This window comes from Geotrypetes seraphini, chromosome 1, assembly GCF_902459505.1.
Source record: "Geotrypetes seraphini chromosome 1, aGeoSer1.1, whole genome shotgun sequence".
Classification (NCBI taxonomy): Eukaryota; Metazoa; Chordata; class Amphibia; order Gymnophiona; family Dermophiidae; genus Geotrypetes; species Geotrypetes seraphini.
The window spans coordinates 217,290,772-217,318,495 of NC_047084.1; the positions used below are offsets into that span (position 1 = coordinate 217,290,772).

Consider the following 27,724-nt stretch of genomic DNA (forward strand, 5'->3'; position numbering starts at 1 on the left):
CTTGAACCCTGAGACCATCCTGGTGGCCATCTGTGCACCGACTCTACTCTCAGCACATCTTTTCGGTAGTGTGGCCTCCAGAATTGCACACAGTATTCCAAATGAGGTCTCACCATGGTTCTGTATAATGGCATTATGACTTCAGGCTTCCAGCTGACGAAACTCCTGCGGATGCAACTTAACAACTGTCTTGCCTTAGATGAAGCCTTCTCCACATGATCAGCAGTTTTCATGTCTGTGCTGATGATCACTCCCAAGTCTCATTCTGTTGAAGTTCTAGCTAAGGTTTCACCATTCAAGGTATAAGTTCTGCACGGATTTCTGCTGCCGAGGTGCATGATCTTGCATTTCTTAGCGTTGAAGCCCAGCTGACAGGTCGAGGACCAAAGCTCCAACAAATGTAGGTCCTGTGTCTTACTTTCGGGTGAATTGCCATCTCTCACTATATTGCATAGTTTGGCGTCGTCAGCGAATAATGTTATCTTACCTTGAAGCCCCTGAGTTAGGTCCCCTAATAATATGTTGAAAAGGAGCGGGCCCAAGACTGAGCCCTGCGGTACTCCACTGGTCACCTCCGATGTTTTAGAGAGGGTACCGTTAACTACCACCCTCTGAAGTCTGCCACTCAGCCAGTCATTGACCCATGTAGTTAGTGTTTCTCCCAGCCCCATTGATTTCATCTTGCTCAACAGCCTGCGATGTGGGACACTAGCTAAAGCTTTGCTGAAGTCTAGGTATACGACGTCCACAAATTCTCCCAAGTCTAGCTGAAATGGAGGGTTGATGGGAATACAGATGGGACAATGCTGAAAAGGGGAAGAGGCGATAGAGACACACAGAGGGAGCAATGCCTAAGGGGGGTAGTGCTGAAAAGGGGAGGTGACACAGAGAAGAAATACTGAAAAATGGGGAAGATAAGGACATTGAGAAGGCAGATGATGAACATGGAGAGAAGATAAGGACATTGAGAAGGCAGATGGTGAACATGGGGAGAAGATAAGGACAGGGACACAATGAAAATTCTGGAAAAGAGAGGCATTAGTGAGATGGGCACACAGAAGGGTGAAGCTGGAAAAGAGGTGGAATGGTGACTCTGACAGACACAGAAAGGAAATGCTGGATCAAGGAGAGATGGGGGCTCAGACTGGATGGAATGGGGAGAAAGAAGGCCAAGCCACATGGAAGGGGTACAGAAAGAGGACAGACATTGGAAAGAATGAGAGAGTAAAGAGAAGATGAGGAAAGCAGCAACTCAGAGACAACCAAGGTAGATAAAAGTTTTTTGTTTTTGCTTGAGGATAAAGTAGTATTATAGCTGTGTCCTCTCTCCAGTGCTCAGCAGCCAGCCAGTCCAGAGCAACTGAACAGCCTAGAACCCATGGAAATGGATAATGGAGCTCCTTGCCAGGAAGCTGTGGCCACACCTCAGGTGGAAAAAATGGAGGTTGGTGAACAGATATTTCCAGAACATGAGGCAATGGAAATAGATATTGCTAGCAAAGCTAGTAACTGAAAAACTGTGTTTTCTTTTGGAGAAGTTTTCCAAGCCAGCCACTGCTTTAAAGTGAACTGTTTTGAATGTTGTTTTTGTAGTTTTGCTTGGACAATTCTCAAGGCTTGTGTTGCAGCCTGAAGCCTAGAAAGAGTTTTCTTTTTTTCTGCTACCCTGGCTCACAGCTCTAGTGAAGCCTAATGCAAGGGACTCTGTGGCTGGAAGGTTATAAAGGACTGGTGCTTTCAAATTTTGTTTTGGTTTTTGAATTGCATTGCTTTTGGTTTGAATGCTGCAATGTACAGGGACTGAGAACTGTTTTGGAGGGAGAAGTTTGTCAAGATCTCGGGTTGGAATAGTTGAATATTTGTTTGAAGACAAACTTAGCAGTTCTCCCTCCCCAGCTCAGGAGCAGAGCTGAGGGCCTCCTGAGCATTTACTTTTTTTGCTTTGGTGTTTAGTGGAAGTAATGCAGTGAAGGTTTTTGTTTTTTCACTGTATTAAGTGAGATTAACTCTCTCTAGAGTTAGGCCTAGGCCCAGGTGAGGCCTAGCTTGAGGAAGCTGTGCTGCACTTGCTATAGCACAGGGACTTTGTATATCCTGATTTGCTGACCTGGATTTTTGCTTTGAATTTTTCCTTTTTGTTTCTTTTTTGCCATTCTGATTTTGTTTTATGGAATAAAGAACCCTGGATAGGATTTTGACTAATTACCTGGTTTCCTTTTGACTGTTTTATTTTATATTTTTCATGTGGGGACTGTCTCCTTATCGAGCAGCACACCAGCACAGTTTTCCTGTGGTCTACTTGGGGCGCTATCCACCTAGTCCAGGGCCCGGTGGCCACAATATATATATATATATATATATATATATATATATATATATATATATATATATATATATATATATATATATATATATCGCATTTATCGCTCTATTAGACACACTTTTTTTCCCTAAAAAGTGGGTGGAAATAAGGGTGCGTCTTATGGAGCGAATACCCAAAGCGCCCCCCCCCCCCATTACCTTATTTTAATGCTGCCGCCCTCCCTCGCTGGACACGATGCACAAGGCTGGCTGCCTGCCTGGTCCCTGCCACTTCTCCTGAGAACTGACAGCTGACGCAGCTGCCTTCTCTTCTGTTCTTTTGCGGCATAGTGTCACGGGACCAGGCAAGCAACCTGGTGTGCTGCTATGCTGCAAGAGAACAGAAGAGGAGGCAGCCGCCTCAGAAGTTCTCAGGGGAAGCGGCGGGACCAGGCAGGCAGCCAGCATTGTGCACCGCTCTCAGTGAGGGAAGGCGCCGCATCCAGCGAAGGAGGGCACCAGAAGTTAAAAAAAAAGGTATGCACGGGGAGCAGTGGGGTGGGGGGGTGGGGAAGATGAAGAGGGCCGGGGCCTGCCTGCTGCCTACTGCCTTCCTGGGGGTAGGGAGGGAGAGGCCGGGGCCTGCCTGCCCGCCCTGCCAAATTAAAAATAGGGAGAGAGGAGGGAGAGGATGGGGCTTGCCTGCTGCCTGCCTGGGGAGGGAGGGGGAAAGGCCTGCCTGCCTACTTACCTACCTGCCTGCCCTGTCCCCTGTCCCTGCCTGCCTGCATGCCCTGTCCCTACCTGCCTGCCTGCCATTTCCTGGCCTACCACTAGACCACCAAAGGGGGGACAGGGTACAAAGCCTGGCAGGAAGGGGGAACAGGGTGCAGAGCTTGGCAAGGAGTGTGGCGTTGGGTACAGACTAGCCTGGCAGGGAGAATTGGTTTAGAATGGGTTTTTTTTCTTGTTTTCCTCCTCTAAATCTAGAGTGTGTCTTATGGTCAGGTGTGTCTAATAGATAAGTAAATATATATATACATACACACACACTATTGCCAGGTGGGCCACAAAGAAGACATTATATATAGATTACATAAGGCTAAAAAAAGACCATCCTCAGTTCAGACATCCCTTTTTCAAACACCACAGAAAGAGAACATTCAGGACTGTGGGTATCAAATGAATTGGAGGTTAAGTCTTTACTGAATAAATTATCAGCTTCTTTCTGCTTATTGGATAGCTGTCTAGCCCATTTAATGAAAGGTATAGATATACAAATAATTCATTGGTTAATTTCCTTTTAGAACAATATTTTACAGCTAGGCTATTTTCTGACTACATTAGGTGGTATTATTTTCACTCCTATTCTTTAAAAAAAATATTACAATCAGCCAGTCACAGCATTCCTTTATTTGTGAAAATATTTGAGGCCATGTTTTCAGAGATGTCCAATTTTTTTTTTGCAGTCTTATCCTTACCTTAATCCTATACAATTTGGATTTAGGGCTTCCACAGTAAAGAATCATCTTTACTGCTGCTGGTCATTTTTGCCTGATCAATTCTTTCTACAGGGAGGGTGACAATTTTACTTCATTTTAATCTTACAGCAGCGTTTGATACAGTTGACCTTGATATTTTCCTTATAAACTGTCATCCAATGGTATTACATGAAAAGTGTTAAATTGGTTCATAGAGTTCCAAGATTTCTATCGGTGCACCAGAGAGTACCAAGCTAACATTAATCTTTGACTAACTAGTTTGAGGACAAGATCTAGGGAACTGTAAATACCTTTAAGAGATGTTTCTAAAACTTCAGCTGCAGTCTATTTTGTAAATGGAATAGTCAGAGCATCATGTACATAAGGGTTGTTTATCTAAGTTTGGATTGATCTCAGCAGAGGATTTGATTAAGGTTCTGGTTTTATTAAATATTGCATGCTGTTTAGATGCATTACCTACAGCTATCTTAAAAATGAAAGGGCTACTACTTAAGATTGTTCATGCATGATATAGAGCAAGGGTGCCCACACTTTTTGGGCTTGCGAGCTACTTTTTAAATGACCAAGTCAAAATGATCTACCAACAATAAAATTTTAAAAAAAAACACAAAGCACACTGTACGCATAGAAAATGTTAATTATCATTCCTATTCCAGGGTTTTTCAAAGAGGTCAAAGCAGATGACTCTATGCACTATCACCTCAGTAACAACCATACAAAAATAGACAAATATACCCCCCTCCCTTTTTACTAAACCACGATAGCAGTTTTTAGCGCAGGGAGCTGCGCTGAATGCCCAGCGCTGCTCTCGACACTCATAGGCTCCCTGCGCTAAAAACCTCTATTGCGTTTTAGTAAAAGGGGACCTTAGTGTAAAATATAGACAGCAGATATAAATTCAGACATATTTTGATCACTAAATTTAAAATAAAATCATTTTTCCTACCTTGTCTGGTGATTTCATAAGTCTCTGGTTGCACTTTCTTCTTCTGACTGTGCATACAATCTTTCTTCCCTTCTTTTAGCCTGTATGCTTCCTCTCCTCCAGACCTCATTCCTTCCCACAACTTTTCCTTCCTCTTCCCTGCCCTTTCTTTCTCTCTGCCTCCCTTTCTTTTTTTTTTGTTTCTCTTCTTTCCTTCTGTCTCCCTGCCTGCCCTTTTTCTTTCTTTCTCCCTGCCCTCCCCCAAGCCACTGCCACTGCCATTGCCATCGGGGACCAGGACCCAAACGCCGCCAATAACAGGCCCCAAGCTCTCCCTGCTTCGGCCAACCAGCATTCCTCTCCCCGACGTCAATTCTGCCGTCGGGAAGAGGAAGGCTGATCAGCCCAAGATCGTGATCAACCTATTGGGGGAAATGCTGCCGGGTCCTGCCTTCGCGGAAACAGAAAGTAGGCAGGACCCGGCAGGAAGAAGAACAAATGCTTCACTAACCTGTCTCCCGCATTAGCCCGTAGCAAACGCTTGCTTCAGGGCTCTCAACATGTTCGTGCCGGCTTCCCTTCTCTCCCCCCCCGGACATAACTTCCGGTTTCGGAGGGAAAAGAAGAGAAGCCGGCATGCACACGTTAGAGCCCGGAGCATAAGTTCGCTACGGGCTGAAATCTCCAAGCCGTTTTTTTTTTTTTTTTTAATGTTCAGCAGCGGCAGATGACAGCTGGGCGGACCGCCCAGCTAAAAGGCCCTAGGGAGAACACTGGAGAGGAATGCTGATCGGCCCGTAGATCAGGACGGCAACACGAGTCTATCACGGAGCCCGGGATGGGCTCCGCGATCGACTCACGTTGCCTTCCTGAGCTACTGGTCGATCGCAATCGACGTATTGGGCACCCATGATGTAGAGCATGTTTTGCAGTGCTTTATGAAAGATATAAGTATTTCCATTTTAAAGCTAACTAGCTTGGATGCAGATTCTTAATACTTGTAAACCCGTCTCTAGTCTTTCTTTTCTAGTGAGTGATCCAGGTGCTGTTAATTGCCTTAATGTCATGAGATAATATAATATGTGCTGACCATTCAGGGGTAGAATAGGCCCTGGTAGTAGCATAGATGTGTGGAATTTTTTAGCTGTGCTCCCCTTAAGGGAAAACCAGGGAAGAAGCTAAGCACTCATAAAGGTCATATATAGCAAAGTTTGGGAAATAAATAGGCCCCTTACTTTTACTCTACCTCCCAGAAGCAGACTGAGAGTTCAGCAGTCAGAAGCTTCATACTGTGTGGAGGGTAGGTCCCACACTAAATTTGTCTTGAGCAAATGAAAAGGGAGTACATTCCACAGAGAGGAGTTTTGTTTTTAACTCAAGAGCTCTGAGAGTGGCATAAAGGAGGCAGTTGGGTCCTGGATATAGAACATAAGAATAGCCTTACTGGGTCAAACCAATGGTCCATCAAGCTCAGTAGCCCGTCCTCTCGGTGACCAATCCAGGTCACTAGTACCTGGCCAAAACCCAAAGAGTAGCAATATTTCATTCTACTGATCCAGGGCAACAGAGGCTTCCCCCATGTCTTAATAACAGACTATGAACCTTTCCTCCAGGAATTTGTCCAAACCTTCCTTAAAACCAGCTATGCTATCCCCTTTTACCACAAATTCTGGCAACGCGTTCCAGAGCTTAACTATTCTCTGAGTGGAAAAATGTTTCCTCCAAAGCTGTAGATAAAGAATAGGATTCCAAAAGCAAACATTAGGGATTGGCTTTCTTTTGAAATAAATGCCATTTTCTAATAATAATATGCACTATCGTGAACAAATTTGCACTGTGTACACATAATCCCAAATTCTAATAAGATGTATGCTCAGATTTGACTAGCATGCAACTCTGTGCATGCAACTTACAGAATACGGTCAGTTGCGTGCATAACTTAAGGCCGATTGGCATCTAATTAATCTATTAATCAATTATTATTATTATTATAGAAACATAGAAACATGATGGCAGATAAAGACCAAATGACCCACCCAATCTGTCCATCCTCAGTAACCATTATCTCTTCCACTCTAAGAGATCCTATGTGCCTATCCCAGTCTTTCTTGTATTCAGCCAGTCTCTGTCTCCACCACCTCTTCCGGGAGACTGTCCCATGCATGTACCACCCTTTCTGTAAAAAAGTATTTCCTTAGATTCCTTAGATTATTCCTCTTAACTTCATCCTATGACCTCTCATTTCAGAGCTTCTTTCAAATGAAAGAGACTCGACTCATGTACATTTACATCACGTAGGTATTTAAACATCTCTATCATATCTCCCCTCTCCTACCTTTCCTCCAAAGTATACAAAATGAGATCTTTGAGTCTTTCCCCATACGCCTTATGATGAAGACCACACACCATTTTAGTAGCTTTCCTCTGGACCTATTCCATCCTTTTTATATCTTTTAGAACATGCGACCTCCAGAATTTTACACAAAAGTCTAAATGAGGTCTCACTAAAGTCTTATACAGGGCATCAATACCTTCTTTTACCTACTTGCCACACCTCTCCCTATGCACCCTAGCATCCTTCTAGCTTTCATTGTCAACTTTTCAACCTGTTTAGCCACCTTAAGATCATCACATACAATCACACTCAAGTCCCGCTCTTCTATCGTGCACATAAGTTCTTTACCCCCTAAACGGTACTGTTCCCTCGTGTTTTTGCAGCCCAAATACATGACCTTGTATTTCTTAGCATAAAATTTTAGCTGCCAAATTTCAGACCATTCTTCAAGCTTCACCAGGTCTTTCTTCATGTTATTTACACCATCCTGGATGTCTACTCTATTGCAGATTTTGGCATCATCTGCAAAGAGGCAAATCTTACCCGAAAGCCCTTCAGCAATATAATTTATAAAAATGTTAAAAAGAACAGGCCCAAGAACAGAACCTTGTGGCACACCACTGGTATCAATTATTATTTTATATTTTATACAATTTGTATGGAAACCACTTAGGCTTCTTTAGCGGTATTTTCAAATATAATAAAACTTGAAATGTATTGACTCTTAATTGGAACTAATTGCACTAATTGAGAGTTTCAGGCAAGATTCTATAAGTTGTGTGCTCAAGTTCCAGAACGCACAACTCCAAGGAGTGCATGGACCAGGAAGGGGCATAGGCAGGTTGGCGGACATGTTAGGCAGTTCCAATGAGCATCGGAGCAGCATAGAGCATACAGCACACCGGTGGGTACAATAAAACCTCTTGTGCGGTTTTGTAAAAGGAGGGGTCCTTTAGGTGTAACAAGAAACTGGTAGGACCCATATGAGGTCAAGGAGTAGAGTCTAAAGCTTGTTTTACAACCTCTAAAGCTTCCCCCTGAAGTATACAAGTATTCAAAAAACAAATATGAACTGTAACCTGAAACTGTAAAAAGGCAAAGAATCCATTAAAAAAAAAATTTTCAAGAAATGGGCCATAATCCTTCACATGAGATTTACTGGATGAAGCAAGAGGTTGCAGAAAGGTATCTACTGTAAATACTCCAATAAGAAATTCCTAGCTGACAATGTAGGTCTTCCTGTGGAAGATTAATCATACTTATATGCACTTTTGACAGGATATTAAAAAAATAGATCTGAAAAAAAGAGAATATTGATATTTGCACTTGGTCAAAAATCCTAAGACCCTCTAATGTGTGTAGAAATCAGATATGCCTCATGATCAGGGTGATACTCTTGCAACAATAGATCTGCGTATCCAATAATATCACAATGACACCCCTTTTATCTACCCTTCTAATCACTAAAGAGGGCTCTTGAATTAAATGGTTCAAAGCTAATCTCTTTTCTTTACACATATTATACTTTAAATAAGGTGACTGTTATTTCATTGATTCCAAATATTTCAATATTAATTGTGTTAAATATCTGCAAAACAAGATCCATAGTACCTAGAGAACACCAAGTAGAAGACTTATTTACTCTAGACCTATCTACTGTATCAGGGTTTTTTGGGTCAGAAAAAAACTACATTCTTAATTGAAGTTTCCTAATAAACTTTTCTAAATCCAACTGGGCTTGAAAGGCATAAAGTAGTGCCCCCTTCAATTATCAAGGTGGCTGATAACCTTGGTGGAGCATGAGTAAAGGTTTATGGAGTGGAAATTGGTAAAGGCAGGATAAAAGGGACAGAGGAAAGTCATAGGGAAAGTGGGGAAAAGAATGAAAGTGAAGTGGGTAGGAAAGGGTTAAGATAAGAAAAGACGAGGTTTCAGTATCTTGGCAGAGAAGGATATGAGAAGAGGGAAAGGAAAGAGCTGATTGGTGGAAGAGATGGAAAAGGATGGGCAAAGTGTATGAGGTTGGGGAAAGGTTTAGGAAGGGTGTATGATGGTTTAGTGGTGGTGGAAAGGATTTTTGTGCTCTTAGTATTGTTTGGGATGGATGGGGTAGTGACAGCATGGGGTCCGGTACCTTGTGGAGCGACGCAGAAGCTTTGGCATCTGATGGAGTCTGTTTTTTCTGCAGTGTGGCTGGGCCATCTGGGCTGGCAGGCACTCTTGTGGTATATGAGGGTTTCCTTATGTGTGAGTGGGGTTTCCCAACATTGCACTGGGCTTTCATTGCAATGCAGTTGGCCCATATGGGAAGTAAGCCTCTGAAGGGACTGTTGCTGTGGAGGAATCAGATGGAGCTAAAGAGAAAACAATCTTCGAGTCAGTGGCCTGGAGCTCGGCAGCAGCAGACTTGGCAGGGAGAGGCCCAGGGCATATCTTTGTCAGGTGTGGCCTTGGTCCGGTCTTGGGCTGGCCGGAATTCACAAAGTGCTGCCTTGGTGCTGTAGTAGGGAAACAGAAAAAGGGAAGGAATCCAGCCGAAGTCACAAGGAGGAGGGTGCTCAAGTTCCAGAACGCACAACTCCAAAGAGTGCATGGACCAGGAAAGAGCATAGGCAGGTTGGGGACATGTAAGGCAGTTCCAATGAGCATTGGAGCAGTGTAGAGCATACAGCATGCTGGTTGGTACTAAAAACCTCTTGTGCGGTTTTGTAAAAGGAGGGGTCCTTTAGGTGTAACAAGAAACTGGTAGGAACCATTTGAGGTCAAGGAGTAGAGTCTAAAGCTTGTTTTACAACCTCTAAAGCTTCCCCCTGAAGTAATCAAGTATTCAAAAACCAAATATGAACTGTAACCTGAAACAGTAAAAAGGCAAAGAATCCATTAAAAAATAATAATTTCAAGAAATGGGCCATAATCCTTCACTTAAGATTTATTGGATGAAGCAAGAGGTTGCAGAAAGGTATCTACTGTAAATAGTCCAATAAGAAATTCCTAGCTGTGGAAGATTAATCATACTTTTATGCACTTTTGACTGGATGGATTTGAAGAAAAAAAAGAGAATATTGATATTTGCACTTGGTCAAAAATCCTAAGAGCCTCTAATGTGTGTGTAGAAATCAGATATGCCACATGATCAAGGTGATACTCTTGCAACAATATGTAGATCTGCGTATCCAATAATATCATTATTAGGTGGTGGTCCATTAGGCGATGAAGGTGCTACAGAGCTTCTTAAATAATCATGTACACTTTTCTCTTCTGCAAAATTTTAGGGATTATAATGAACAAACCTGTATGTATATGCAGCCGCACTTATTCCATGATTTTACCTATCGGTTTGATTGGAGACTTTTTCCTCTGCACACAGAATACAGTCATAACAGCAGATGGGCTTTCCTTCCCTGGTTAATTTCCTATAACCAGAATAGCAACTTGGGCTGCATCTGGACTGTGGAGATGTCCCCAATTGTCCCTCCAGCTATCACCCCATCTCCCTCCTCCCCTTCTTATCTATGTTACTTGAACATACTGTTCATCGCCATTGCCTGAACTTCCTCTCATCCCATGCTGTGTCTGGATCAGGCTTTCGTCCGCTGCGTTCCATGGAAACTGCCCTTACTAAAGTTTCCAATGACCTGTTCTTGGCCAGATCCAAAGGCCTCTCCTCTCCTCATCCTTCTCAATCTGTCTGCTGCGTTTGATACTGTTGGTCATTGCTTACTCCTTGATACGCTGTCTTTGTTGGGATTCCAGGGTTCTGCCCTCTCCTGGTTTTCTTCCTATCTCTCTCATCACACCTTCAGTGTATGCAATGGTGGTTCCTCCTCCACAGCCTTCCCACTATCGATTTGTGTACCTCAAGGCTCTGAAGTGGGACCACTCCTTTTCTCAATCTATGCTTGCTCACTTGGAGCACTGATCTCCTCCTATGGCTTCCAGTCTCACCTCTATGCTGAGGATGCCCAGTTCTACCTCTCTGTGTCAAATATCTCTACTGAAATTCAGACCAGAGTCTCAGCCTGCCTGTCCGACATTGTCACCTGGATGTCTCACCACTATCTAAAACGGAATATGGCTAAAACAGAGCTGCTCATCTTCTCGCCTAAACCCACCTCTATGCTTCCCTCATTCTCCATCTCTGTGGACAACAATCTCATCCTTCCTGTTTTGTCTGCTCATAAACTTCAGGTCATCTTTGACTCCTCTCTCTCCTTCACTGTCCAGAACATAAGAATTGCCACTGCTGGGTCAGACCAGTAGTCCATTCTGCCCAGCAGTCTGCTCACGCGGTGGTCCCAAGGTCAAGACCAGTGCTCCTAATGAGTCCAGTCTCACCAGTTTAGCATGAACTTGTCCAACTTTGTCTTGAAATCCTGGAGGGTATCTTCCCCTATAACAGACTCCGGAGGAGCGTTCCAGTTTTCTACCACTCTCTGGGTGAAGAAGAATTTCCTTACATTTGTACGGAATCTATCCCCTTTCAACTTTAGAGAGTGCCCCCTCATTCTCCCTACCTTGGAGAGGGTGAACAGTCTGTCTTTCTCTACTAATTCTATTTCCTTCAGTATTTTGAATGTTTCGATCATGTCCCCTCGCAGTCTCCTCTTCTCAAGGGAGAAGAGGACCAGTTTCTCTAATCTCTTGCTGTACAGCAATTCCTCCAGCCCCTTAACCATCGCTAAAAACTGCCGCTTCTTCCTCTATAATATTACCAAAATCTGACCTTTCTTCTCTGAGCACACTACCAAAACACTTATCCATACCCTCATCACCTTGCACATAGACTACTGCAACTTGTTATTATCAAGCCTTCAGTTTAGCCATCTCGCTTCCCTCCAAGCAGTCCAGAATTCGGCTGCTATGCCACTGATCAGAATGATCTGGTATGTGTTTAGTCTTTTTGGGAATTTAGCTGGATTCTGTGTGAATAGATCTAGAATGCCAGCTAGTAAGGTAGAGGAGTTATTGGTGGTTTTAGAAGGTCTTGGCAGGCAAAAGAAGTTGTCTTTGAAGGAGATCTAGGCTTTGGATCTCAAGTGGGTCCCATGGGAAGAATATTTTCTTGGCGCTTGGTGATGTTGATGAAGGGTATGTGCAAGCCCCATTTTATGGTCAGAATTTCACATTCAGTGCGGGAAGACCTTAGACTTCTTTTTAGCCAGTTTTAATGAAGTGCAAGTCTGGCCTCTTCTGCTGGTATCTAGTGTGAATTTGTGGCTGTTTAAAGATGCTGCAGGCAGTTGTGGTTTTGGGGTATATTTGCAAGGAAGTTGGTGTACAGCTGCATGGCCGGAGTGGTGGCAGGAGAGGGGCTGGTGTCAGAATGTTGATTTCCAGAGCTTTTCCCAGTTTGGTTAGCTTTTAGGTTGTGGGGGCAAAGATTGAAAGATAGGAGGGTGGTGCTTTACTCCGATAATTGGGCAGTGGCTTAGTTTATAGTTTATTTGTATCCCGCCTTGCACAAAGTGGGTCACAACAAATACATACACAATCATCATAATAACAATAAATATACAAAAACAGTTGCAAACAACAAAATAATTAAGCGCCCCATCATACAATTCAATAGGCAATCTGCACGCTATTCTTTGTTGGTGGACTTGCTGTGGATGGTTTAGTCTGTGTTGTCTGGAGTTGAATGTGAATTTGTGTGCTCACCAAAAGCCAGGGCTGGATAATTGCATTGTTGACTCTTTGTCTCATTTTCAGTGGTCCCACTGCTGGACCTTGGCACCAGAGGCCAAATAATATCCAACGGAGCTTCCAGTGGATGTGTGGGACAGATGTCAGGGGGTTTTGCTGCATTATTGAAGAATTTGATGGCAGTGAATTCTTGGAAAAGTTATGCTTCTGTGGGGCGTCTTTTCCAGGAATGGATGGGAAGGGGTGCTGCCTGTAGCAGAGAGTTGGATTATGAGTTTTGTGGTACATGCCAAGAGTAAATAGTGATCACTGGGTGTGGTGCCACAATTATTAGCAGCCATAGCTTTTGTTTCTAAACTTTACAGATATGAGAATCCTACCTGGCTTTCTGGTGAAGAAGCTATTGGCTGGGTATTCTCTCAGTTGAGGTGCTTATATGTGATATTTGTTCTGTGCATTTGCCTTTTTCACATGGCTTGTTAATTGTGATATTGGCTGGTTTGTTCTTTTCCATTTGAGCTCATCCTTTTCTCAGTGGCTTTTGTTACCTCTTATTTTGGAGTCTTACAAGTGGGGGAGCTGGTGGTGCAGCCTAAATCAGTGACTGGTTTTAGGGGTCTGCTGTTGGGTGATGTTGTGGTGCAATGGTCAGCATTGTACTTGCACATATAAGTGTGATCAGTTGAGATAAGGTGTTTGACTTCATTTGAGGCAGAGTCCTCAGTTGTGGGAGACTTGCTATATGCAGATCCACCCTTCTGGGGGTTGGTATTGGTTGGTCCATGTGGACTGACTCAGCTGCTACAGGATCAGCTGCTCAACTGATACAGTATCAGTTTGTGGCAGTATTGAAGGCGGTGATCTCGTCGGTGGGCTATGATCCTCAGAAATTTGGAACCCATTCCTTTCAAACTGGGGCTGGTTCAGTGGTGGCTGATTTGGGTTGATCAAGCAAGTGGGGAGGTGGGCATCCAGAGTTATGCTCATTGTATTAGAGCTATTCACCATTGATTTTTTTTCCTTCTATTTTAGAGTCTGTGCAGCGCCTGTTACCAATCGAGATTTACATTTGGCTGTGTGGACACTCATACATCTTTTGGGCAGAGGAGAGGGCAGCAGAGTCTCGTTGGGGGAGACACCTGGAACTGGCGGACAAGGGAGTCTCAGTTCAGTGTTTGAGCCTGTGTTGGATGGCATGGGAGCAGCTGGTACCCGTGTTGATACAGCCACAACATTTTTCTTATCCCAATTTAATTTTTATTAATTTGGGGGCAATGATTTGTGCAGGATAAAAGGTATTGCTGTAATTAGATGAATGAAGTAGGATTTATTGATATCTGTTTGTCAATTTCCTTGCTCTAAGATTGTATGGTTGCAAATAGTTCCTAGGTAGATTGTGAGTCTAACGCAGGGATTCTCCAGATTAAGATAAGTGTTTTTCTAACTTTCCTGTGTACGGACAGTGGTCTGGAACCTTTTTGAGATATGGAACAAGTTCTTTGTGGAGTTTGTTGTATGCCAAATGATAAAATTTAAGGCAGCTAGACATTTCTGTATTTATGCTGCTACTTAAGTTTGAGGCTATTTAAGAACATAAGAATTGCTGCTGCTGGGTCAGAACAGTGGTCCATCGTGCCCAGCAGTCCGCTCTCGCGGTGGCCCTTAGGTCAAAGACCAGTGCCCTAACTGAGACTAGCCTTACTTGCGTACGTTCTGGTTCAGCAGGAACTTGTCTTTGTCTTGAATCCCTGAAGGGTGTTTCCCCCTATAACAGCTGTTTGTGACCGCTAGATACTCTGTAGGTTCCTTCCATTACCTGGCTTGGTAACAATTGAAATATAGCTGTGTCATTGGGTTTTGTTAACTCTTATATATGATTTTTGTATACTTTCTTTTTTACAATACTCTCCTAGTGTGACAGTATGCAATTCAAGTTTAACAAGTGATTTCAATTGTTTTAAATAATCTATCTGGTTAGAATTTTCAGTGCAAAAGCTGCGAAAGATGCGGCTTGAAGAATCCAGTCACTGGGTGTCTGAAAACCCAAAACCACGCTGCTGATTTTGAGCCATTATTAAATGTAAAAGATTTTTTTTAAAAAAAAGTTATCTTAAACTAGGAATCTTGCTGAATAAATATCAGAAAATCAGAACAAAAAAATTCAGTTTAAAAGGAACACGTTATGGCTTAAATGCAGCATCAAAATTGTTGTTAATCTCCAATGAAAAATAAAGTGGAGAAAAAAGACCTCAGAAACTAGTGCGCAAACATAACAACTGGGCAAACAATGCTAAAGGTAAGACCTTTAATAGTCAAAGGGGAAAAACCCCCTCCACTATAAGTTGGAATGTAGCAGTCACAGTATATAACAATTTCAAAACAGTCTCCAACTGCAAGACATACGTTATGAACAGGATCCTCAGCAATGTTGAAATTTCATACAGGTTAAAATGTCCTTGTACACCAATAAGCTTTAACTTATCTTGTTTTCAAGCTGTAGCATAAATATCCAGGCTCTTCAGGTTCTATCAAATATTCCCAATAGCAGCCCTGTTTCACTGCATTGCTGCTTCAGGGGAAGAATGAATATCATTCAGCACTGCAATCTTCTAATAAAGAAAAACACATATTGAGAAAAATCAACGCTCATTCAACAGTCTCAAAAATGTTTCTAGTTCATATCGAGGAAGCCATGATTTAAAACTCGAGCAAGCTCCTCCCTACATAGCAGCGTTCCACCTATGTTAGGATGTAAACAAATTTAAATGTCCAATCACAGAAAAGCATTCCATTCTAGACAAGCATTCGAGTCTGCAGGAGCAACAGTGTTCAGTTTAAAAATATCCATTGTTGTTCACGTTACCACAATGTACGTCCAATGTAAGGATCAGCTGTTGAACCACAATGCAGCACAGTATTTTAAAGTCCTGCTGAGCTGTGATGCAGTGAACTACCAAAGGTTCTGATCATGTTTGCGCAGATATGCAGCAACTATGCTTAATAAGACAAATCTTTAAGGTCCTTGACATTTGACCCACATCAATGAGTATACAAGGGCATTGTAGTAAATAGATCTCACGTGTTGATTATATATGTTACTAACTCAAAGCATTGCTGAGTGTGAGGATAAATGAAAACTGCTGATTCAATCATAATTTCACATACAGAGTAAGAAGTACATTTAGAATGTCGACTGTTTTCATCCACATTTGATTTTCTTGGAGCCCAGACTTCATAATATATTTTTAAGATTAATTATTTCTTTTTGGCATTTATATACCGCCTATCAAAGTTATCTAAGCGGTTTACAATCATGTACTCAAGCATTTTCCCTTTCTGTCCAGGTGGGCTCACAATCTATTTAACATACCTAGGGCAATGGAGGATTGAGTGACTTGCCCAGGGTCACAAGGAGCAGCTCGGGATTCAAACAACCATGCCACTCCAGTCCACATTCCTAAAACATACCCAGCATAGTGCAGGTGCATGGCCGCCCTGTTCTTTCCCTCCACAGGTGCCAATTCTACTGGCATGGCCTTCTCTATTGCTTGCTTCTCTTCTTACTCTTCGTCAATTCTTGCCTCTTTTTTCAGCTGTAGAGCTGGGGCCAGGCCTCAGTGGTATTTTGCCTGCCCACGGATGTATGTATTCATGGGACTTGGCATTGGTGTGCAAATTTAAAGTTCAGTATTGTAAATGTTGTAAACATTGCTGGCATATCTGGATGTGCAGCACTCAAAGCAGGATGTTAGCAGGTGCTGTGGAATTGGTCTCAGTGACCTAAAGAGTTTGGGGCTCATAATAATAAAAAAATAAAATAAAAACATCCAAAAACTGTCACTTGGACTATGGGTCTTTTGGTTAAAAGTATAACATTCAAACCTAACACAATCCTATTACATTTACAAGGAAGAGAGGTTGGAGGAAGGGGAGAGGGGAATTAAAGGGGAAAAGTTTGGTAGGGATTCACATTCATTTGCAACAACAACATAAAGTAACCTCATTCAGATTGGGAAGTATTAAAATCTTATGTTTCCAATATTGTAAAGGAACATTTACCATTGCAGCTTGCAGGACTGCTAAAGCCTGGGGATAACGTAGCAATTTGACAACCACTTACCACAGCTATGAGAAGTTTGTACTGCTTTAGCGAACATGACGCACCTGCAGTGCTAGAAAGATGAGCACGAAATACTCCCCAAAAAGGTATCATAGTTGAAGATCCCACTCCTTCAAGTAAGTCCAAGATTTGAATATTATTGCTATGCATTCTGTATTTTGATCATCATATTCCCAATCCAGGCTATCAGTCCTTTTAGCATTGTGTCACATTTCCTATAGTTGCTTGAACTGAGCCACCATCTCTCTCTCTTTTTTTTCTTTTAATAGAACCTCCATTCATTGCGACATTACTTCAGCAAATGTAACTGGGATCATTAATAAAATTATACAATAGGTACGTGAGTTTATTCTGTTCTTTAGATTTCTGTCCTTCAGCGGTTATGAAAGCTACTTCATTGAAATTCCAGTTAGAATTATTTGATTGGCTGTCTTATATGCTGGAAATGGGAAAAATTTCCATTAAGCAGAGGACATATTATAATTACTCCTATACCAAAAAATTCTAAAGAGCCTGTTTCATTAGTCATCAACTACCGACCAATAGCATCTATTTCTTTCTTTGTAATACTGATAGAAGGCTTGGTGTACTTTCTGGAACATTATTATCTTTTGCATGTGTCACAGTCAGGCTTTCATCCTTTATATAGCACAGAGACAGTTCTCGCTTCTATTCTAGATAGTCTGAAAAATCTGTTCAGTAAAGGTACTGGTGCCTTGATGATGAGTAATGCTTTTGATTTAGTAGATCATAAAAAGCTATTGGAATGTTTGGATTGCATAGGTATCCAAGATAAAGGCTTTCTTTCATCTTTTCTTTTTTCAAAAATTCAACAAATCCGTCTCCAAAACAAATATTCTATTCTACTCCAGTTTGATCTTTCTGGCAGCATTTGATGTAGTCCATCATGGTATTCTCCTTCAGTTGCTTTCAGATATTGGTCCCCTCCAGGTAGTTTTGGACTGGTTCTCTAAATTTATTTTGTATCGTTCCTATTCAGTGAATTTTGAAGGTAATACTTCTAGCTCTTGGCAGCCTCCCTGTGGGATTCCTCAGGGTTCCCCACTCTCTCCAATTTTATTCAATCTTTACATGACCACCCTGAATATTCTTAAGCTGTCTTCCTGGGAAACTTTATTCACTTATGCGGATGATATTTTCATATTGATAGAGATAGATCCGGATACTACTGACCTAGTATCTAAAGTGAATCTCTGTATATCAAAACTTCCTGGGCCTGGGCTCAGTCTGGATGAAGCTTAATACAATAAAAACAAAATTATTATGGTTAGGCCCAAAATTGGATTGTCTTCCCCTTTCTGTAGCTTTGGTTTCTGGATCCTCCTTACCGATTGAGTTTTCTGCCATGGTTTTGGTATCCTCTTTGACTCCTCTCTCTCTTTTAAGGATCAAATTAACTCTGTGGTCAAGAAATATTTTTTAACCTGCGTTTGTTGAGGAAGGTCAGACACCTCTTTCATCATCGTCATTTTTCCATATTAGTTTAGTCAATTATATTATCTCGCCTCGATTACTGCAATGTTATCTACCTCAGTACCACAAAAACTTGTCTTTATAGATTGCAACTGATTCAAAATACTGCTGTGAAATTGATGTTTGGGAAACGTAAATTTGATCACGTGACTCCTTTGCTCCAGAGTCTCCATTGGCTCCCGGTTTATTTTAGAGTTCAATTTAAATGTGCTTGTGTTGTTTTTAAAATCCTATATGGTATCCTTACTCCTCTCCTTCCTTTATCTTGGAATGCTTACAGACTTTCTTTTGCAAGAGGTAACCAACAATTTAATTATCTCTTCCTTCCAAAAAAAGGATTAAAGAAGTCAAGATTTTTAGTCAATCTCTGATCTTTAAGTTTTCTCAACAGAAATAAAAACCATACAATGCTAAAACTGCATAGACATAATTTCAAACTAACCAGACATACTAGAACATGAAGAGAAGACGGGGAAGAACTACATTTGTTATAGGATAGAAAAACAATCAAGGTAAGAACATCTGGGCAAAGGTAGTTAAGATAAAATAAAAAATTTTATTATTGGATCTGGGCATTTGATAAAGTTGAGGTTATAATGAGAAAGCCATTTTTGAACAGATGGCTTTTCAATTTCCCTTTAAAAAGGTCAAGTGTTTTTTTTCCCCTTAAGTCATGAGGTAGAGCATTCCACAGCTGAGGAGCTGTGACCTTTCCTTCAGTCATAGGTTGTCAATATAAAAAATATAATCAACGTCTCCTGTCGTTTCAAGCTGCAATATGGGATAAAGATCTGAATTCTCTAAAAGCGACCTCTTGCTCATATCAGCATTTTCAGGGGCAATTGAAAACATATTTGTTTACAAGATTCTCAGGAAATTAATGTATTACATTCAACTGTATATGTGCAGTTCTTTTATTCTTTTTTGTAAACCACATAGAACTTAATGGTATTGTGGTACAGAAATAATTTTTATGTTTTTATGTTTATGTTAACTCTGCTCATGTTCTCCTGCATGGTATGAATGACATCCTTATTCTCTTTAAGCATTTCTTTAATCTGCAAAATGTTCAACCATCACCTCTTGTAGCAAAATAGCGGGTCCTTTTTTGAAGAAAGCCTTCTATGGAAACAGAGGACCATGTTCAGAACATTTAACCTCTTGTTGCACCAAATTCTGGTAGTCAATTTAGTTGGTTTCATTTCCACACATCACCTCTGTAAAGGATTATTGAGAAAAAAAGTAAGACTGTCCAATCAGCTACTAAATCAGCATGGGAAAAAGGAACTCTGGCGTTAAGCTGCTATTTTGTTGCTCAGTCAACAGTGACCTCCCCCTCTGCTTTCCTTCTTGTGTACTTCATGTGTTGTGAAGGTTTCTTCCTGTTGTCTACCCTGGCTAAGTGCCCATGCCTAATATATAGTACATGCACATGCACATGCAATATAGAATATGCTTCACATAGGTGACATCTGGGCATCAAAAAGTATATGCTTCATTATATAAATGTCCTCTGAAGAAGGAAATTCTAATATGGGGTGAGTAATGGGTCTGTCCTCGAGTCATGGTATCACTGGGGCTTGCGTGTGTCAGTGAAGCTGGAAACTATGCCGTTGGTAGTTTCACTACCAGCAGAACCTCCCAAGGTGGAAAGGATTCAGCAGAGATGTCAGACTAACGATGAACCACCCACCTGGGCGACAGCAGATGGGCACTGTTGGAGGTGGAAGATTGCGTTTGATGCGACAAAATCAAATTTATACTGTGCAGAAGATCTGGCAATCTACTTCTGTATTTTGCCACAAAAACTTGATATCATTATTAAGTTGCTAGGATTTGAACATGAGTCGATGGCGCCTAACGATGAGTCTATTCTGAAAAGCAAAGTAAGACACCTATTTCCCTTTCTCAAATACTAGCACAACAATATACACATTTATGGGAGCAGGCCAACCATATAGCTAGTGTAATGGCCCATTCTAAATACCAGACATACACATATACCCCCAGATTCTATAAATGTTACCCAAATTTGCATGCTTTCCTGAGATGAGTGCACAAGTTAAGTGGTTGACAAGTTAATTTACAACAATAATTGAGTGCTAACAATCAATTATTGAACTCAATTGGCAACAATTAGGATTTGGATGTGCATCTGGCTAAACAATATTGTTTAACTCTGGGCTAGTGCTGCCTGATTCAGGAAAAAAAAATTTGATTCGATTCAGCCTATTGAATCGATTTTTCGATTTGATTTTCCTGCCCAATTGGGTGTTTTTTTTCAATCATCCTGGTGGGTTTATTTTATAGCCTCTTCACCCCTTTTATAGCCTCTTCATCCCCTTTGCCTTCTTCTAACCACACTGGCGCTGTGGTGTAGACAACATAAACAAAAAAGACTTTTCCTCTCTCTGTTAAATCCTAGCTCACGTTTGTGGTCTAACACCAGCTGTGGCAGGTTACATGTTTCAAATCTGACATATTATATTCACAAAACAGAAAATAAAATTATTTTTTCTACTTTTTGTTGTCTGGTCATTTTTCAAATCTTGTTGGTCCCAGGCTCTGGTTGTCTTCTGATAACTTGCTTGCCAGGGTCTCCTTCTTTCTTCTTTCTCTATGCTAACCATCCATTTTCCATCTCTGCCCTCCCCTTCCCTTTCCCTTCCCTCCCCTGGAGGTCTGGCATCTTTCCTTTTTTTCATCTCCATCCACAGATCCACCTTTTCTCAACTACCCTTTCAACCAGCATCTCGCCCTTCTTCCCCACCACCCCAGGATCCACCATCTCTTCTTTTCTTTTCCCAACTACCCTCCTATCCAGTATCTCTATCCTCTGCCCCTCCACACCATCTCTTGAGTCCAACTTCTCTCCCTTTCTGTTCCTTCCCTCCCTAAATCACATTGTCCACTATCTTTCTCCCTCTCCTATGTTTTTAGACCCATTATTTCTTCCCCCCCAAAGTCCGGCAAGTCTCTTTGAACCTCCCCATTCTCTCCCTCCGTGTACTTCTACACCAGGGCTCCACTCTCCTGAAGGTCTGTCCCCCCTGAAGGCTTTCACCCCCCCCGAAGGCCTGTACCCCACCCCTAAAGGCCAGCCTGTCCCCCCTGAAGGCCTGTGCCACCACCCCTGAAGGCCTGTCCCCCCCTTGAAGGCCTGTTACCCCTTGAAGGACTGTACCCCCAGAAAGCCTGCCTGTCCCCTCTGAAGGCCTGTACCATCAATCCTGAAGGACTGCACCCCCCCTCCCCAAAGGACTGCACCCCCCCCCCACCTGGAAGGCCTGCGTGTTCCCCCTGACCTCCCGCACATCAATTTACCTAATTTCAGCAGGGAGAAGTCTGCAGAGAGGATCGCTGGTGCCTGCCTGCCCGCCCCACCCTGAAGGCCTGCTGCCCCCCCACCTCAAAGGACCGCTCGGCTCCACCACGAAGCACTGCTCATTCCCCCTGCCTCCCCACTTCATTTCTCTGGGGAAACAGCCTGCAGCAAGATCGCGCGTTGCCAGCAATCTTTGCATGCTTCGGCTGTATCCTCCGTTGCGGTCCCGCCCCTCCTCTGATGTCAGAGGAGGGGCGGGACCGTGGCGGAGGAAACAGCTGAAGCAGGCAAAGATCGCTGGCATCGCGATCTTGCTGCAGGCTGTTTCCAGACGTGACACCCGGAGCAGGGGGGGGAGAACTGGACCGGACCAGACCGGGAGCACCCCCTCAGGGCTTGGCACCCGGGGCGGACCGCCCCCCACGCCCCCCCTTGGTACGCCACTGCTTAGACTAGTGTTCTTTAATGAAAGGCCCGGAGGCCAGTGGTGGCTCCCCTGTGACCTCTGTGGTGGCCCCCATTGTCTTTCTGCTTTTTTTTTCCAGCTATTCCGCCTCTCTACTCCAGCTATGGATAGAAAGAGGAAAAGAGGAAAGTGGATGAGGGAGATGGATGCCACATGCTTGAAAAACAAAATGGAATGCATTTAGAAATGTTCACAACATTGAGGATATCTCTCCCCTTCAACAAAGTTTGAACATGGACTGGTGAGGATGGAAGTCATTGACATATATTGGTCAGCAGTGTCATGGCCCCGCATGGGAAGATATTTGGCAGCTCTCCATCAGATCATTAGAATCCAACATGGCCCCAGCTTAAAAATTAATAAAGAACACTGATTTAGATTTTTGGCATTTATGTGCATATGTGCACACATACATGTTTATATGCCAGTATTCCAATCATTTCTGCTTATATTAAGTGCCTGATTCTATATATAGTGCCTAAAAAAAATCAGTGCTGATAATAATGGATGCTTAGCATGACTCAATAAAAGGCATGTGTCGAATACAGTATATGGAATCACACTTAGTGGCCATGTGCAGCATAGCACTTAGATACAACCATTTAGGCCAAGGAAAACCAGGCCTAAATACCTATGCCTATGTTGTGCGTGGATTGGGTGTATTCTATAATAGTCCTTGTAACCTTTAGGAATACCCATGCTCCTCCCCTGACTACACCTCTTTTGAGATTCATGCACTAGAACTGGCCCGCAGCACTTTATAGAATGCACCTACCAAGTTGTGCATGCAACTTCTAATTAGTGTCAATTAGAATTAATTGTGAGGTGTTAATTGCCAATTAGCACTGATTGGTCTTTTTTAACAATTAAGTTGTGTGTGCAGATTGGCTGTGTGTACTGATTTGCACAGCCAACTTATGGCGCTGAAATGTTCTTAGCCCAATCAAGAAGACAATGACGTAGATGTGGTTCAATCAATGATCTCAAACAATGTCAAAACATAGAATTTTGTTTCTGCAAATTGGCACTTAACAAAATAAGATAACACTCTTTCCAGCTACAGTGGCAAAATAACAATCAGAATTTAGGAAGTTGGTTGGTTGGGCTGAGAACTTTTTAACACCCCCTCATATACAGAATTTGTGTCTAAGTGCATAAATGTTGATGTCCCATTTATCAAATTACTTACTAGGTGTCCTATTTGATGGAAAACATACCTTTCTATTTGTATTCTATTTTGATCACTGGTATCTTTAGATTATGTCCTAGTTATTATTCTTTTAAAATATTGTTTGGTAGGATATGTGAAGCTACACCATTTAGCACTGAAACATCTTGACTGTGCATCACTGCCAGGATTATGATATAAAAATGATAGAACAGCTTTTCTAGAGAGGAGTTGTTGGCCTGGAATATTATAATATGAGCAGAATGAAGTCATGTGTTTGATAAAAGGAATGGAGAAAAGCACAGCAAAGGGTAACAAGCTGTTTTTATGACTATTCTGTTGATCTGAGAGATGTTCTCAAAGCTGGCAAAGCACTCAAGAAATAAGTAGGTTCCTCACACCCATTTAATTATGTGAAAGAATGGTAGCTGACTGGTCCATGCCATAACATCCATGTGAAGTTAAACAATTGCAGCTTCCTCTAGACATAGAAATTCGGTTTCTTTGGTTTTGTATACTTTTGGGATATAGCTCAGGTCTACCTTAGGGCCCTGATTCTGCAAAGCGCGTCTAAAGTTAGGCACAGTATGGGCGTCCAAGATATGCATCCTTTGTAGAATCAGGCTCAGCGATGTTAAGCACTGTTTAGACGTCCAAATTTTGAGACGTTCTTTAGAGAATCAGATTTTAGGTGAGAGTTAGACGTCCAAACAATGTCCTTATTATTATAATATTTTATTATTATGACATTATTAGAATGATGATTTTATGGTGTTTTTCATTATAACTGTGATACTGGGAGTTGGATCTGTTTAATGATTTTATTTCTCTTCCATCAGAGAGAATGACTCAGATTTAAACCAGCAACATTAGGATAGAAGGCTATATGTTTAACCAGTGTGCTACACAATGAGCTAGCAAGTTGTATAGCAATTGTAAAACTAGGTCCTATAGGCATGTAAAGGAGGTCTAATTTTGTGCGTAGTTTGGGCTTCATATAGATGTGAGTTCTATGGACGGAACTTAGGCACAGTTTGGACATCCTTAATGCGCTTTGCTAAATAGCTCTCTGTGTTTTTATTTTTGCTTTATTAAGCTCAAAATTCATTTAATAAGGCACCATATAAATAGGGCACATCAAATCAGATATATTGCATGCAAAACCTTCTATTTTTGTGGACAACAGCAATGTTATTTGCTAATTAAAGAAAAACATCCATTAACAAGCAGAGCATATGAAAAAAACACAGCTTTAGGTTTCTTGCTATAAAGCTACCCTTTTTTTCTGACTAAACAGTGCTCCAATCAGCTCATTACTGAAAGCAAAGAAAACACATGAATAAATATATAGATTGTATACATAACTTTATTTGCAAAAGCTTAAAAACTGAAAAAAAAACAGATACAGACCTTAGCATGGCTTCTATTTCATTGCAAATGGAGGTGTGCAGCTGCACAATGCTGACCTCATTGTGAGATCATCAAGATGCACCTGCAAGGTAGAATGTCACCAATTAAAATATGTGCTGGGATTTGAACCCATGACCTCTGGAAGATGAGCACAGTGCTTTTACCCATTGAGCCATAGCTGCTTCCTTTCAGTTGTGGGGGTTCCTACCATGAAAACATAGTGATCCTAGCCATGTGAGGGTGAAAATACCTGAGAAGATCAAAGCTTAGCAGATCCCTAAGCTATCATATCAGATGTGAGGAAGAAAGACATTAGCGGAAGCTGCTGTGGCTCAATGGGTATAAGCCCTGTTCCCATCTTCCAGAGGTCACAGTTATTAACTAACCCAGCTTAATAAATAGGAGTCTACCTATCCTGGAATTATTATTTATTGGAAAGTAATATATCATAGCTAACAGGCACTCGCACACACTCACCCCAGCTATCACAGTCACTCCCATTCCCAAATTCCATTATCACACCTGACTCAGATTATAATGGCAGTAACATGGCCACAGCTTTATTAACATCACATCAAAATCAAACAAAATTCATTCACAATCCAACTCAATTCAAATATCACCAACAATGTATCATAACCATTTTCCCTATGCCAGCTAGATGGTATCGAACTAGCTGTTATGGTCCTCAATTCTCCACATGCCCACAGTACTGCTGAGCTGAAAAATCCCTAAATTGCTCGAGGCACTGATGCACTCAAGCAAACCAATATATACTTTCAACTCAATCCAACCCTACCCAACCTCTTGACTCTCAGTACCCTCATACCCCTCCAATGCCCACAAAGCTGTGACTCTGAACTGTGCATTCTCCCAGCTCATTCACCTCTTCAGCCAGAATATGCCAGGGGGAAGGGTGGGAAAACTTTTCCATAATCACATTCAGCCCTAACACCCTTCTCTCCCAGCCCACCCTCCCTCAACAAAAAAGCCTGCAATAAACCACACTTGCTATCAACACAGCTATCCCCTCTTCTACCTCCCTATCAACCAATCACAACCACCCTGAAAACACAACTAGTGATAGTCCATCCACCATTATTTCACTTTTCCTCCCTTCCTTTGGAGATCTTGCTCTTGTGTACTCGTTCAAGTTAACACACCCAAGACTAAGCCCATGAGCATTCCTTATTGATCATAATGTGCTAGATGCACTAAAGTCAGCGATCATCCCTAAACCTGTTTTCACAGTTTTAGCAATGATCACTTTTACTAACCCGATGCACGAAACGACCCACCGCATGTTTTTCTCCTCAATCACCCATTTTCTGATCTGGCCATGCAAATTAGATAAAACCCCATGCAAAGTAGCCAAGCAATTGATGCACTAACATCACACAAAACACAACATAACTTAACACCAAATTTCTAGACCATATAACCATAAATTCAATGCGGTTTACAAAAGGTTACAAATGAAAAAGTTGCAAAAGACAATGATATCTATTCAGTCAAGTGTTTTGAGAAAGGTTTATAAACTGATTTCTAAAATGTTCATGAGAGCAAGACGTAAGCAATAACAATCTAAATTATTTGTCATGAATGGCTGCTTGGTATGAAAGTGTATGATCAAGAAATTTCTTTCTTTTACAACCCTGCACCGATGGGAAAATGAAAAGGGCATATTCTTATTAGCTGCTACAAGAAATCTATTGGATAAATAAAATGAAGCTGTACCAATAGCAACTTTGTTGCAAAGACAGCCCAACTTAAAAATGACACGAGCCTCCACAGGAAGTCAATGCAATGCATGCATGATAAAATGGTGTCACATGATCATATTTCTTCAGGCCGTAGATCAATCTAACTGCTGTATTCTGAACCAACTTCAGTCTGGCCATATTTTTCTTAGAAATTGTCAGATAAACAATGTTGCAGTAATTAAGAAGACTCAGCAACAATGAATGAACCAAAAGTCTGAACGCAGAGAATTCAAAATACGGTCTAATGGTATGCAGCTTCCATAGCATATAATAGCCCTTTTGGATTACAGCATCTATCTGATTTTTCGAAGTCAAATACTGATCTAGGACAACTTCCAAAATTTTAATCGTTGGATGAATTGTGTATAATGTTGAATTTATCCTGATTGATGGTTCATGGGGAATCTTACAGGATGAAGCAAAAAAGAGTTTAGTCTTATCATGATTCAATTTAGTTTGAATTCCAGCATCAATAAATCCATCAATTTCAGTATGGACTCAATCATGTGCGAACTATGGGATAAAACTGTACTACAAGGAATGATGATCGTAATGAGCTTGACCTCAGGTCCGGGGAAGATGGTTGAATCTTTGATCAAGGACAGTATCAATGAGCACATAGAAAAAAATAAACTGATGAGAAGAAGCCAGCATGGTTTCTGTAAAGGAAGATCATGCCAAACGAACCTACTGCACTTCTTTGAGGGAATAAGCGAACAATTGGACAAAGGTGACCCCAAAGACATCGTATATCTGGACTTCCAAAAAGCCTTCGACAAGGTACCCCATGAGTGCCTACTAAGGAAACTGTGGAGCCACGGGGTAGAAGGGGACGTGCACAGATGGATCAAAAATTGGCTGGCGGATAGGAAACAGAGGGTAGGAGTAAAGGGACACTACTCTGACTGAAAAGGGGTCACGAGTGGTGTCCCACAAGGGTCAGTGCTGGGACCGCTGCTGTTCAATATATTAATTAATGACCTGGAATCAGGGACGAAGTGCGAAGTTATAAAATTTGTGGATGACACAAAACTCTCCAGTAGGGTTAGAACTGTTTTGGAATGTAAAGAACTACAAAGGGACCTGAACAAACTGAGTGAGTGGGCAAAAAAATGGCAGATGAGCTTCAATGTAGAGAAATGTAAAGTCTTGCAGCTAGGGAAAGGGAACCCTATGTATAACTATATGATGGGAGGGTTGGTACTGGGAGAAGGCAACCTAGAAAAGGACTTTGGGGTATTGGTGAATAAAACAATGAAGCCGGAGGCACAA

At 41.8% G+C, this 27,724-nt stretch overlaps 1 protein-coding gene across 2 annotated transcripts in view; it reads right to left on the reverse strand.

Moving 5' to 3' along the window:
* Positions 1-27,724, reverse strand: part of GABRB1 (gamma-aminobutyric acid type A receptor subunit beta1) — a 448,531-nt gene that overhangs the window by 373,842 nt on the left and 46,965 nt on the right. The gene's annotated exons all lie outside the window — the stretch shown is intronic.